This window comes from Chiroxiphia lanceolata, chromosome 3, assembly GCF_009829145.1.
Source record: "Chiroxiphia lanceolata isolate bChiLan1 chromosome 3, bChiLan1.pri, whole genome shotgun sequence".
In the NCBI taxonomy this organism is placed as follows: domain Eukaryota; kingdom Metazoa; phylum Chordata; class Aves; order Passeriformes; family Pipridae; genus Chiroxiphia; species Chiroxiphia lanceolata.
The window spans coordinates 64,164,697-64,177,778 of NC_045639.1; the positions used below are offsets into that span (position 1 = coordinate 64,164,697).

At 37.3% G+C, this 13,082-nt stretch overlaps 1 long non-coding RNA gene across 2 annotated transcripts in view; it reads left to right on the forward strand.

The window, feature by feature from the left end:
* Positions 1-13,043, forward strand: part of LOC116784825 — a 38,369-nt gene extending 25,326 nt beyond the window's left edge. For both annotated transcript variants that reach the window (XR_004356261.1, XR_004356260.1), the window contains 2 exons: positions 1,603-1,656; positions 13,011-13,043. This is a non-coding gene — a long non-coding RNA (uncharacterized LOC116784825). The remainder of the gene's footprint in view (positions 1-1,602; positions 1,657-13,010) is intronic.
* The last annotated feature ends 39 nt before the right edge of the window (positions 13,044-13,082 follow it).

Here is a 13,082-nt window from a genome sequence, read left to right on the forward strand (position 1 = left end):
GTAAAAAAAAGTCTCACTGTCCACCTCAGAGCTCAGAAGGGACTTACAAGAGTCCTGTAATTTTGTATTAAATCCAGCTTGACACTTGTAGAACATGCAAGTTGGATCTCTTATTTCTGCCAGAACTGGCATTTAGGAAAGTAATAGTAAGTAAATTTTTCTTCAAGGTCTTCTACGTATGTCCCTGAAGGAGGTGTGAACACCCCAAGTAATTACAATGCTGTGATAATAACTAAGTTAGGGTATAATTATCTGCTATGGGGTTTTAAATGGATGTAAACAAAACAATAGCACACATGCAACGTATATTTTGTTTTCATTCTGTTTCTCAAGACAGTCTATGAATCTTTTATGAACTTCTCAAAAGACTGGAGGGAAGAACTCAAAATTACATTCCTGATTTAGCCATGTTTTTTTCTTTGCAATAACACAGTGGCAGATGTGAAGGATTAACTAACATTTTTTTGACAATCTGTAATTCAGCTTGTGATTAAAATCATTAGTTATTTCCTCTCAAAATATAGAAATGGGACTTTTAATTTATAGGACCTTCTAGTTGATATACAAAAACCTTTATGACCTTTATGACAGTTGGTGGAGTTTTCCTTATTGATATTCATTAAATTATTGTGGTTTAAGTACAGTCCGTTTTGTTAGTTCCTGAGAGTAAAAGCAATTAACTAAACACTAGTGAAGAGTAAATAAATCTAGCAAACTACTTAGATTCTTCTATCTAGGGCTGAGATTCCCCAAATCCACTTGGGAATGCACATACCCTTCAACATTTGGGTCTTCATTCTGCAAGGACATGTTCTACCAGCAAAGAGAGTATAGTGCAAGTGCAGTATAATATAGTGCAAGTGCACTTAAAAGACCAGGGACAGAATTACAGTTTAATGGCTTGTGAGGGCCTGTTTCTGTGCTAGGAGAATACCGCTGTTGCTCTTTCAAGTGCAGGATCAAACACGGAGATCTTCTCCTAATGCTCCTCCATTCCTCAGGATGGAGAGACGAGTCTGTGGATGTACTTTGCAGAAGTAGCCCAATTTCACCTTTTCTAACCAGGGAGAGATTCAGATTAGGGGAAAGGATAGCACTGAATGGCTGTGAGATCCCCTGAAGCACCACTGCTGAATTCACAGGAGTGAATCCTCAATATCTGATGTAGGTTGGTACGGCTGCTCTCATAGCTGCAAGATCAAATGCAGAGATGCCCAGCACATACATGCTCCCTGAGGGGCAAGGCCATGCTGGAACCCCTACATACCTCCTTTCCTCTACTTTGCCAATAGATATTGAATTACTAGGCAGAAAAAGCTAAAACAAGTGATTCAGTGCCTAACAGCCAGAGCTTACTAGCCCTTCAGCTTGTAAGGTTATTTTATTGTTGCCTTTGAGTTTATTGAAGACAACTCAGCTCCTCTCCCTTTGGGTAATCTCTTTGTTTAATTCTTCAGTGAAAAAATTGCTACAGGTTGTACCTCATTGGAAACCTTTCCTCAGATTTCTGTGTTTAAGGTATAATACTTCATAATAATTGGTTTAATTTGTTGTTTGTTTGTTTCTTTGTTTGTGTTTTTGTTTGGTTTTTTTTTTTTTAAGAGCCAGCAAAAACTCCTGCAGCCAATCCAGCTATCAAAAAAGCAGCAACACCAGGTAAAGGAGAAAAATGTTCACATACAATGCATTTCTTATACTCTGGAACCAGTTTATTGCATCATAGCACCATCTACTGGATTGCACAAAAGCCACTGTTTGGGTTTGGGGTTTTTTAAATCTGTTTACTCTAAATTATTGTGATAATTTGTACATTAAATTTTTGCTAAGAACAAAAATAGCACTGATTAGCACTGATTTATAACATTATATTTACTTCTTGTCTTCCCAAGGCAACTATAAGGTTGCAGGAATATTGAATAAAAGTTTCAATAGACTTATTTTACAGGTAATCGTCTATTAGTGAAATAACTGCCTATTTGCAAGCAGATCTTAAAGGATCTATTAATTTGGACCTCCAAAGGGGGGCCAACTATTGGGCACCAACTATTGGGTCATTCTACAGGTCTTGATATTAAAAAAAATTAATCTGAATGTAAAGACTGATTTTAAAAGCAATATTTACAGAAATTACTTTCCTTGTGAAGCTATATTCCAACCCTTTAAGAAGAAGATCTGATTTTTCAAAGTGCTGCTCTCGCAGTAGGTTTTCAAAATGCAGCTTTTAGATAGTAATAAATATGCACTGAAAAGACAAGCAAACTTTTTTCAACAAAATAATGTCATAAATTCCTACCTGAATTTAGATTGGATTGTAAAAATCTACTACTTTTTTTTTATTTCTGATCTCATCTGCTTCAGAGCCATCTTCAAAAAAGCCACATCTCATTTCTGCTTAATTAAATAAAACCTAATATAATTAATAACAATCTGGATATTTTTTATATTTGTAGTTTGACTACATTTTATATTGATTATCAAAAAAATGCTCAGGAAATCCCCATGTGAAAGTGTGGTCGGTATAAAACTATAATATTATCCTGGCCCAAAGCAGGGCAGCCAATACTGCACCAGGTTCTGTGCTATTGAGCTGTTTCTGGTGCTGGCATTGCAGGAGTGGCCAGCCCACACTTCTGCTGCTTCTTGCCTCCAGCTAATCCCACTGTACAGATCTGGGATCTTTTTATTTCCTTTTTTTTTTTTCCTTTCTTTAAGATTGTTTTCTGGCTCTCTTTGTATAATTCAGAGTATGTCTGTAGTCTATCTCAGAGATCCGTTCTAATGAAAGAGGGAATAATGACTTGCACCAGTAGGGGTGATTGGGAGTTGGTCAGGGATCAGTGCAAACCAGGAGCACCTTCAGTTGCCTCTACCAACAAAGGACATGTACTCTGGACTCACAGTTGATGAGGGCTATTGCTCAGCTGTAGGATATACTGTGTGAAGCTGGCCTAAGAAGCACCATTTCCCTGCCAATGCTCCCCATCCCTGCCTTCTGTGTTTGCCACCATGTTCACTTGTGCTAACACAACTGGGAAAACAGTGTAAACCACACCATTGCCATGCCTTACAGCTAAAAACTATCCCAGAAATGTGTGTGTGGCAGGGCATTTAGTCTGGACCTAAATCTGGCTTCACACACATTTATATGCACGCAACCGATAATTTCTTAAAGTGGCTTTGTTCCCCCAGTGTGTTGTATAGCTAGACCCTTAGATATTTGAACAGTACACTGCAGAAACCATTATGTTTGAACCATATGCTTATAATTAATTCATTCCACCTGCTTGCTTCCAATATTTGTGTTCATTTTTGAAAAATATTCCAATGAGTCTGCTTGTTGGCAAGAATGGTGATGACAGTAATCTGCTTAAGACAAAGAAAGGGGGAAAACTGGCTTCTTATGGAAAAATAAAATAACTTTGTTCTGACATATTTCTAATTATTTAGTTTGCCTTGAAAGTGATAAAGAGCAGTAGTCTCTGACTTCTACATTTTTGCTTCCCCTCTAGCTCTCTGAAAACTAATTTACCACCAGAATAACTCACCATAGCAAAATTAAATATGCTTTTTTGGAAACATCATACTGTTGCCTATTAGCACAGTAAATTAAATACATTATCCAATTTCATATTTCATTTTATTCCTCATATCTTATTACATCACAATCTGTACCCAAGAATGCCTAAAGCTGAAGGTTTACTCCTCTTAACAGACTGAACAGACTGACAGCACAGCTGGTCATCTTACGGTGCACCTACATCACATATGTTCCTGATCATAATGTCACTGGTGAATAAATCCTTGCTTAATTCAATGTGCACTATTTTTATCTCCATATATTTATACAGAGAAAGCAACAGAAGTGAATATGGAGTTTGGAAGTCTATGAGAACTTCCGAATCTGGAAGCTGACAACCGCTCTAGGAAATCAACCTTAATGAATTTCCATTACATGATTTTGAAAGTGGATACCTTCAAATATTTCCAGTTTTCTCTAACTGGAAAAAATTACCTCTTTGGCAACTATCAGAAACTGGGCCAGAGAGGCCAGTATTTGGCTGTAAAGCAGAATTGTTTCATAGGTGTATGCAAATGTTCTGAAGGGAGAAATCAGAGTTGAAGATATTTCATTACACCAGTCTTCCTCAGTTACTCTGTCGCATGCTTTCCCCATCCCAAACCCTGCTGCCATTTTCTCTCCTTTCTCCACAGTGCCTTGTCTCCTGAGCTGTGCCAGGCAGGACAGGTCTGAGCGTGACCTACCCTTACAAGATATCTGTCTACCCTTTTTCCCTGAGGACAGGTGCACGTTTCTTTCACGGGTTTTCCTCAGGCACTCTGTGTGTGCTGGGCCCAGCAGGTTCTCTGGAGGGTTTCTCAGAGCCAGGGGTGTAGGTGGTGAGCAGCTGCCTCATCCTGCCATCCTTTGTCAGGATGGGGGTGGGGAGGGAAAACCCTCTCCCTCTCATCCCTGTGGAGGCTCACCTGGAAAAATTTCCCACATCTCAACACTTATCATGCTCCGCAGCTATAGCTACTTCTGCTGGGTCAGTGGTCCAGCTGTCAGCGGTGGGGCACAGAGTCACCACACCTCAGCTTGGTAAGTTTTCTGGGTCTGTTTTGTCATGATGAGGAAAGCAAGCAAATGGTGGTGTAGGACAGAGCAAGGAGCACAGGCTCAAACCATGCAGAGAGTATTTGCAGCTAAATTAGCAGGAGGGTGAGTGTGTTCCCCAGTAGGCAGCAAGGAGCCTTGGTGCCACTGAGCCCTCATGCACTCCCTTAACTGGGGTGCGGGTTGGGAGCAGCTCATCTGTGACTCCATCTTATGGGATAACCTCATATCACAGGCAAGACTCATGCACCTTCTATCAGCACCGGTGATAGCTTTCCCCCTGATGATTTGCCTGATTTAAAAATCAGTTCTAACCCCTTTCAACATTGCAAAATTAAATCCTAATTGCAGTTTAGAATTTCCCTGGAATGGTCTTGAAATTTAATTTTGCAGTATGTTTAACAGATTTTGTACTGTCACTTAACTGCCTAATTACTGGGTTTTAATGCCTAATTTTCCCCATCTTCCTCTCCTCACACATGCAAAAAAAAAAAAAATAAATCTTATTCTTTTCTTCCTTTGGGTTCATAACAAAAACTTTTTTTGAGCACAATTTCTCCCTTGAAAATCAATGAAATTTAGTTTGGATCCAGAAAGAATAAAATAAACGTGACAGGCAATAGCTAATTTTGAGTACTCAGATGTCAGCTGCATCCAATCTCTCAAACTGACTACCAGTTGCGCTGGAATTATTATTAATTTATCATGCCTTTAATCATTCCACTGTTGGTAAGAAACAGAAAGAGAACATTATATAGAAAATTATATAGGAAGTGCCTTCATGGTATAAGTACAGAATATTAGAATGCAGGCTATAATGAAAAACCTGGTCAGAGGATGTGTTGAAGAGGTTCAGATCACTCTACCTAATGCAGGAAGAACTACTGATTCTACTGGTAATGGGCAGTATTTACTTAGCAGAGAAATTATTTTATTTCTTGGTTCAAAGTAAACAATGCAACTAAAATGGCAGCAGGAAAGCTATTTCCATAGTGTATAACCAGTGCTATTCTACATAAAAAGGAAGAAATAACAAAAGTTTATGGGACAGTAGATGTGCTTTGAAATGTAGAAGAGGTTTATTAAGGAGTTGGGTTGTCTTTTAATTGGTTGTCTTTTAATGATCACTTATAGTACACAAGTACATAGGAAGAATGCTAAAACCATGTAAATGTTACAAAAAATTAATAAAATTCAGCATGTCTGTTGAATAATTTATCAACACAGTGGAACAGGCAAAATTATAATGGACTGCTTTGCAGGTTTCTCAGGCTCAGGTAACTCTCTCAAGTCACACATCTTGGGATTTATTTTACTCACAGCACCACACCCTCTGCATCATCCATCAACCTATCTATTTTCACCTTATGTGACTACACATATCTTCTTGTGTAGTCAGTAAAAGAGGAGAGACTTCAAAAAACAGTATAATTTTATGTTACACACCCCCTGTAAGTACTTTTGGAAAGAGGAAAAGGAGAGGAATAGTTTATTTCTCTGTCTCTCTCACAGGATATGGACATGACCCCAGTAGATTTGCCATCCCGCAATCTCCTTGGGATCTTATGTCACATAGTACCTGAAATTTCTCTTTATAAGCAGCCACTACACCTGGTCAGAACACCTCTGCACGTATTTCTGTCATGTAGATGTTACAAAGAAAATTATTCTGGAAGCTGCAGCAGTCTGTTCAGTTTTCTGGTCCCTGAAGTTAACCCTCTCAGACTTTTCATAACATAAGAACAGCCATTCTCAGGGTTTATATTCCGGGTTTACAATCTAACTCCTGAGGGCCAAATATTAGAGGTAACTTATTGATGGTATAAGGACAGGCTTTGCAGTTTATTTCTTTATAAAATAAATATTCAGTTAGCAGATGTTTATGCAGCAGTAAACAAAATAATGAAACCCTACCTGCATTAATCCTGCTGCCTGGGGTCCTTTGATTTAGGTCCAGGATCATTCTGTAGGTCTTTTGCATCACCAAGGCTTTTTTTTTTTTCAGTCCATATTAGCATAATTCTTCCCCTTTCCCACCTTAACTGTTTGGGAAGTTAAACATCATATCTTCTCTGACTTACTAATTTTCTTTCTGGTTTTAAATGGATAGTTCCAGGCTTGCCTGTTTTTTGCACAGCAGTTGAGAATTATCTGATTTCAGTCACCAGTAACCTGCCAAAGGATTGGAGAACCTGGGTCTTGGTTCTCACCCTACGGAGCTTCCACTGGGCTTTAGTGAAACCTTACAGCTGACTCTGCTCCTGATCTGCCAGGAATGCACTGTACCCTCAGCGGCTAAAACCTTGCTGCTATTGCAGTAGTCCATCACTCAGCCACTTCTTAATATTTGCAGGAATCTATTATGTGGATGGAGATGTATTCCACAAATCATTCCAACCCACTGACATTTTCATCCCAGCTCAAGTCTGAGAAAATATTACAGAACAGGACATCTTAAATGGTTCACATGATTATGTAAGCTGAAATCTGAATTCATCTAACTCTGAATAGGAAAGGAAAAATGAATTATTGACATGTCACAACAGATGCCCTGAAAGGAGAAGAATTTTCTGATATTAGAAGATTTTACTTTACAACCTTAAATTCTTTAATTATAGCATTTATTTAAATAGAGCATGAATAGCTTATTTTACACTAAGCTTTCTCATCTGAAATCCGGTTTTTATTCACCAATTTTTTAAATTATTTTTGAGTAAATATCCTGAAATCCAGGTTATTTTTGTGACTTTTATAAGATGTTGAAAAGCCCAGTCTCGTAGCTTCGTATTTATACTTCCCTTACAGTATTCTCTGTTTAAGGATGATAAAGATTTAAAATAATTTCAAATACTTCCCTTCAGATCACAGTGTGTGTGAAGACACTTGTACTAAAAATCAGCCTTGTTTCTTTTTTTATTACCAGACATTTGATACGCATCAAAGTACTGTTGTATTCCTAACACAAAGCAACACTACTTTAAGAGCAAGGCAGGGGGAGCAAGTAAACTACAAAACCGATTTTTTTTCCATACATGAAAGCAACAATAATGAGAATAAAAGAGGGTCACATTAAGTGCTATTTAAATACAAATCCGAGTTAAAAGGATTATTTAAGTGTCTGCTCTTTATAGAAAAGGCATTTTAAGGTACTTTGTTCTGAAGCTGGCAAACTTTCATAGCCCTGAACTTTTTCATGATTTAAGCGCACTTTTGTCAAGAATGGGGCCAATTTTGAGCAAGAAATTAACATATCTTTAACTCCATCTTGAATCAACAAAGAATTCAAGGCATGCTCAAGTTTTGTTGATTAGACTATCGCATACACTATGGATGTGATTATCTTCCCAGATAATAATGTTTTGAAAATGGTGCCACCTTTACTTTGCTAGAATGGGAATAAATGGGCCTCTTCTTGTTCATTGAGACTGTTATGAAAACATCACTTGATTTACAGAGGAGCAGTGGTGTGGTTTATTTTTCTATACCATATATGGTCATAATACATCTAGAATTTATGATGTTCACTTCTGATGCCACTGCTTGCTGCCTGTGAAGAAAAGCTACAGACCAAATAGATGAAACTGAAAGTACTTCATTTCCTCCAGGCCTCTTTTCTTTCTTTTCTTTGCGTTAAAATTTTTCTCAGGTATTTCCCAACATGATAGCAGAATTCTCATATAAAGATGCTGATACAGAGAATTGTCAAATGCTTTCCTTTCCTTCACAAAAATCCATCAGAAAAACTGTTTGTTACCCTCCTCAAAAGATGATTTATAGAGGAACAATTATATGTGTGGCATGATCTCACCAAGTAAGGGATTTCCTTTCTGTGTTCTTATTCCAGAAAGAAATGTATTTGTACAGTTCATTATGAATCAAAGTGTCCAATGGTGGTGAGGTTTTCTACATTGATCTAGAAAGTAAGAATAGGAGGGAATTATAGCAGAATACATTCTTCTTGGGAGCAGGAGAAATGGAAAAACCTAGTTTGATGCAAGACTTTCTCATGGGGATTATCTCGGATCTAACAATGTGACTGAACTCATATTGCAAAATTTCCATTCACCAGAAGGAACTAAAGGCATCTTCCCTGTATCTGGTTGCTTATGTTCACACTACTCTTAATGAAAGGATATCTTGGAGAGCTTTACCACTCTGTCTCATTTGATTTTAATTAAACAACGTGATATGAAGGTCTGAGAAGGGAAATGACAAGCATATAGCCTATAAAACCAAGATTACAAAACTGTAAGACTAGGCTAACTTTCTGCTGTCTAAGGATTTCAGTATTCAAGGCACTGCATAGAATATGACAAGAGTGACTGAAATATTTGTGATAAAACTTAAACAACAGTACAGCAGTTAAACACCATTTCTATGCATCTACTGAGTGCAAACAAAATGGTATTGGTTAATTGACATGTGGTGTATGCCACACAATAGCAAAGCCACTTGATATGCCATTTATTTAAACTTTTCCCAATCTGTGTCATTCCTCATACAATTTTTATTTTCCTGAACACTTCTTGAACATGAATGCTCTGTCTGAATTAGGAGATGACACGTGCACACACGCATACATGTGCACACATAGCTATATAAATTATGTGGGATATCAATTTATTCTCTTCTAAGGGATGGTAGAGAGTCCCAGTTTGTGACTGTCTATCCTGGTAGTAAAGATTAAAGTGCACCACAATTAATTTACCAGACTAGATGCTTTTCAGCACCATTTGTGCTTTGGGGAAGAGTGCAGAGGCAGGTTCAGGTTCTCTTCTATCTTCCAGCTACTCTGGATTGCCTAGGAGTATGTTACTAGTAATGAAAAAAACCACATTTACATGGTTTTATGGGCATCTAATACATTACCAGTTTTCATAAAAAAAAAAGAAAAGTCATTTGTTCAAAGCATCAGAGCATATAAAGATGGTGAAATGTCAAACTAAACCAAATCTGAATTCCATGTATGGTAGAAAAATAATATATTACCAACAAAACTTCCCAAAATAAAAGATACTGTACAGTCTCATATATGTGCAAAAATAGTTAAAAATAAAAAGAATGACAAATGTCATGGTAAATGTCTAATGTTTCTACAGTTGGCAATATCCTTTCCTACATCATACTAACTACTTGGAAGTAAAAAAAGGCAAAGAGAAAGACATTGAGATCAAGCAATAATAACTTGTAACAAACAGGAAAGATCTAGGTCTGAAGTTTCTTGAAATTTATGGCTCACGTAATGAAAGGTTTAAGTTCGTTCCATTCAAAGTTCAAAGCAGGAATCATCTGAAATTTCCCGACATGTCAAATTCCATGTTATTAATTTTTATAAAATTTCTCATAGGAAAGGATCTCATTTCATATGCTTCTGGAAGTCAAACTATTATAAAGGAAGCTCTATAGGATTTCCTTAATGTTTGAAGTTTTGAAAAAAAAATCGAAATAAAGCTAAACAAATGGATTGTTTTATACTTTGCCAAAACATTTGCCGAGTGTTGTTAGTATCATACTGTTCCCTGATCTCATGAGAGCTGACAGATCTTAGAATGAGAGGAAAAAATAATTGCCTCAGTACAACTGAAGGCAGAATTATATTTCCTTCAGTTTCCAGGAAGCTATTCTGAGCAATAGCAAAACAGAAAACTGCACAAAACCAATAAAAATTCTCATTTCACAAAATAAATCCTAGAATATCTGCATGAAAGTGGGTAGTCTGAAGAGTACTTGGGCTACACAAAACCAAACCTGCAGCTATTGTTATAATTAAGATCAAGTCAGCCAAACTACTGAGTCCCAAACTTCTATCTTCTCAGTTTTTTACAATATTTCTCATCCTTGACCTATATAGGGTTGCCACCCAAGGTAGAATGCCATCAAGGACATATAATACTTATTCAGGCAATAAAACATTTAATGTAAACTTGCTCTCTATCTCTATCACTTTTTCATATTGCTGGGAAAATCATATTTATGACTCATTGCTTTGATGACATGAACCTGCTCCATGACCATTTCCACTAAATCCCCCTTCTTGTTTACAATGTGTCTATCAAGAATCAATAATAATTTTCATAAATATAAGTTTTATAATAAATACACTAAAATGGGCTTTATATAACTATATTAAAGCTAGTTCCATTATTTCAGTCAGCTAGTCTTGATGCTTTAATGTGTACATTTTGTCTGAAAGATATTGGTTTTGAAATTGTGATGAAATTACATAAATATTTTGGGGGAAAAAAAAGAGAAAATAGTTGGGATTTTTAAGAACTCAGAGCAAAACTTTATTTTAGAAACTCTATTTTTCTTTAAAATGTGTGTAATATGGCTCTTCAGATGAATTTGAAACCCTAGAAAAAAACGAGGTTTTATTTCAGAGAGAACTTCACGGGTTGCTTGATATAAGTTTATTGGGGGTGAGAGTATGCAGTAATGACATATTTTGTTTCAAACTTAAATTAGGGGGCTTATATTTTAGATCAGTATGCCCTTTCTAATATAAATTACTTTTGCAACTCTGCATGAAGTTTACCTCTTTTAGTTGCCCACTGTGCAGTCAGTATTAATACTGTGCAGTCAGTATTAATATTGATTATTAATTAATATTTAATAGGAGGAATATTATTCATATTAATGTTGTTTATAAACACATTTAATTTTCTATTGGCAGGTTCTTGTTCCTTTTTGCTTATTCAAATGAATGATAGCTCAGATTTATTAATAGGCTTGTGAGGGTGCAGCATTCAGAATCCCTTTGAACATAGAACTTTATGTCTTGATTCTAGAGTGGAAACTGTTGAAACATTAATGTTGCTCAACTGTATACCACAGCATTAATACAGATATAACCTATAATAAATATGGAGAAAATATAGGCATCAGATACTGGCAAGCGATGAGCATGTATTTAAGAATATTCACCTCGGGTCCTGTGTGCCGCTTTGAGTGTCACAGCATAAGAGAGAGAGCATCCAAAGAATGGCTATGAAGATGGGGAAAGGTCTGGAGGGGAAGCCATACCAGGAGCAGCTGAGGTCACTTGGTCTGTTCAGCCTGGAGAATAGGAGGTTGAGGGGAGACCTCATTGCAGTCTACAACTTCCTTGTGAGGAGAAGAGGAGGGTCAGACAGTGATCTCTTCTCTGTGTTGACCAGTGACAGGACCCAAGGGAATGACCTGAAGTTGTGTCAGGGGAGGTTTAGGCTGGATATTAGGAAAAGATTCTTCACTCAAAGGTGTTTGGGTGCTGGAACAGGCTCCCCAGGGAAGTGGTCACAGCATCAAGCCTGACAGAGCTCAAGAAGCACTTGAATAATGTTCTCAGGCACATGGTGTGATTCTTGGGGTTATTCTGTGGAGAGAGCGGAGATGGACTCAATAATCCTTGTGAATCATAGAATCATAGAATATTCTGAGTTGGAACTCAAGAATATCCCTTCCAACTCAGGATATTCTATGATTTAATGATTCTATGATATATCTTGTGATCAGTCAGTTCAGATACTCTTGAATTTAGGAAATGTTCCTATGTAGATCCAAACCTGCTCAGCAGAGCCTTTCCATATGCTGTTTAAAAGCATCTGCAGACAGAAAAAACTTAACTATTTTTTCTGCTACTGTGAGCATCAGCACTGACTGGTAGATGATGCCTGGTGTCTGAGAGAAACATTCAGTCTCTCCCCGTGGCAGGCTGCCTGCTCCTTCTGTGAGGAGGTTTTGAAGCATATCCTGGCAGAATGAAAAGAGCTGTTATAGAAACTATATTAAGAAGTTGTAAATCCCAGGCATAGCTTGATAGAGGGTACAGAGGTTAGGTGGATGAAGCATTTCAGCTTCAGGTTTCCAGCTCCTGTTTTGATGGTGAGCTCCAGTAAGCAATCATTTCTTCCACACTGTCCACTCCTGTAAAGGAGGCCAGGATCCTGTCCCCTTTCCCGTGGATGTAGAGCACAGTGGCTGAACTAGATACTCTGCTTATTCTCTGTTCTCTCCAGTGAAGAAAGACAAGGACCACAGGTGTCCTGAAGCATCTACAGTTGTAGGTCTCCGTTTAAACCACCCTGAAGCAAAACTGCAGTTGTTTTAACCTACACTGTTTCTATAGTTTCCTTTTAGCACCTTATTATACAAGTTAAATGCTTTGCTGTCCATCATCAGGAGCTAATCTCAGCCTGTTTATGCAGTGGAAAAACCACTGAAGAGACTGATTACAACTAAAAAGGTTTTATTTTGACATACAGGAAAGCAGAGAAGGGCTCATCTGAGTTGACAGTCCAAGGGAATGTCTCACATCCAACCACCACTAGTAACATGAAAAATGACTGTCCAAGGCAATTAAACAAAGCATTACAGGAAGAGAAATGTAATCTTTACTTTTTTTTTTCTTTTTCAGAACCACAAAAGAAAGAAAAAATAATGGAATCTGGTGAATATTCTCTCCTTTTTATCTTACCTGTTTTAAATT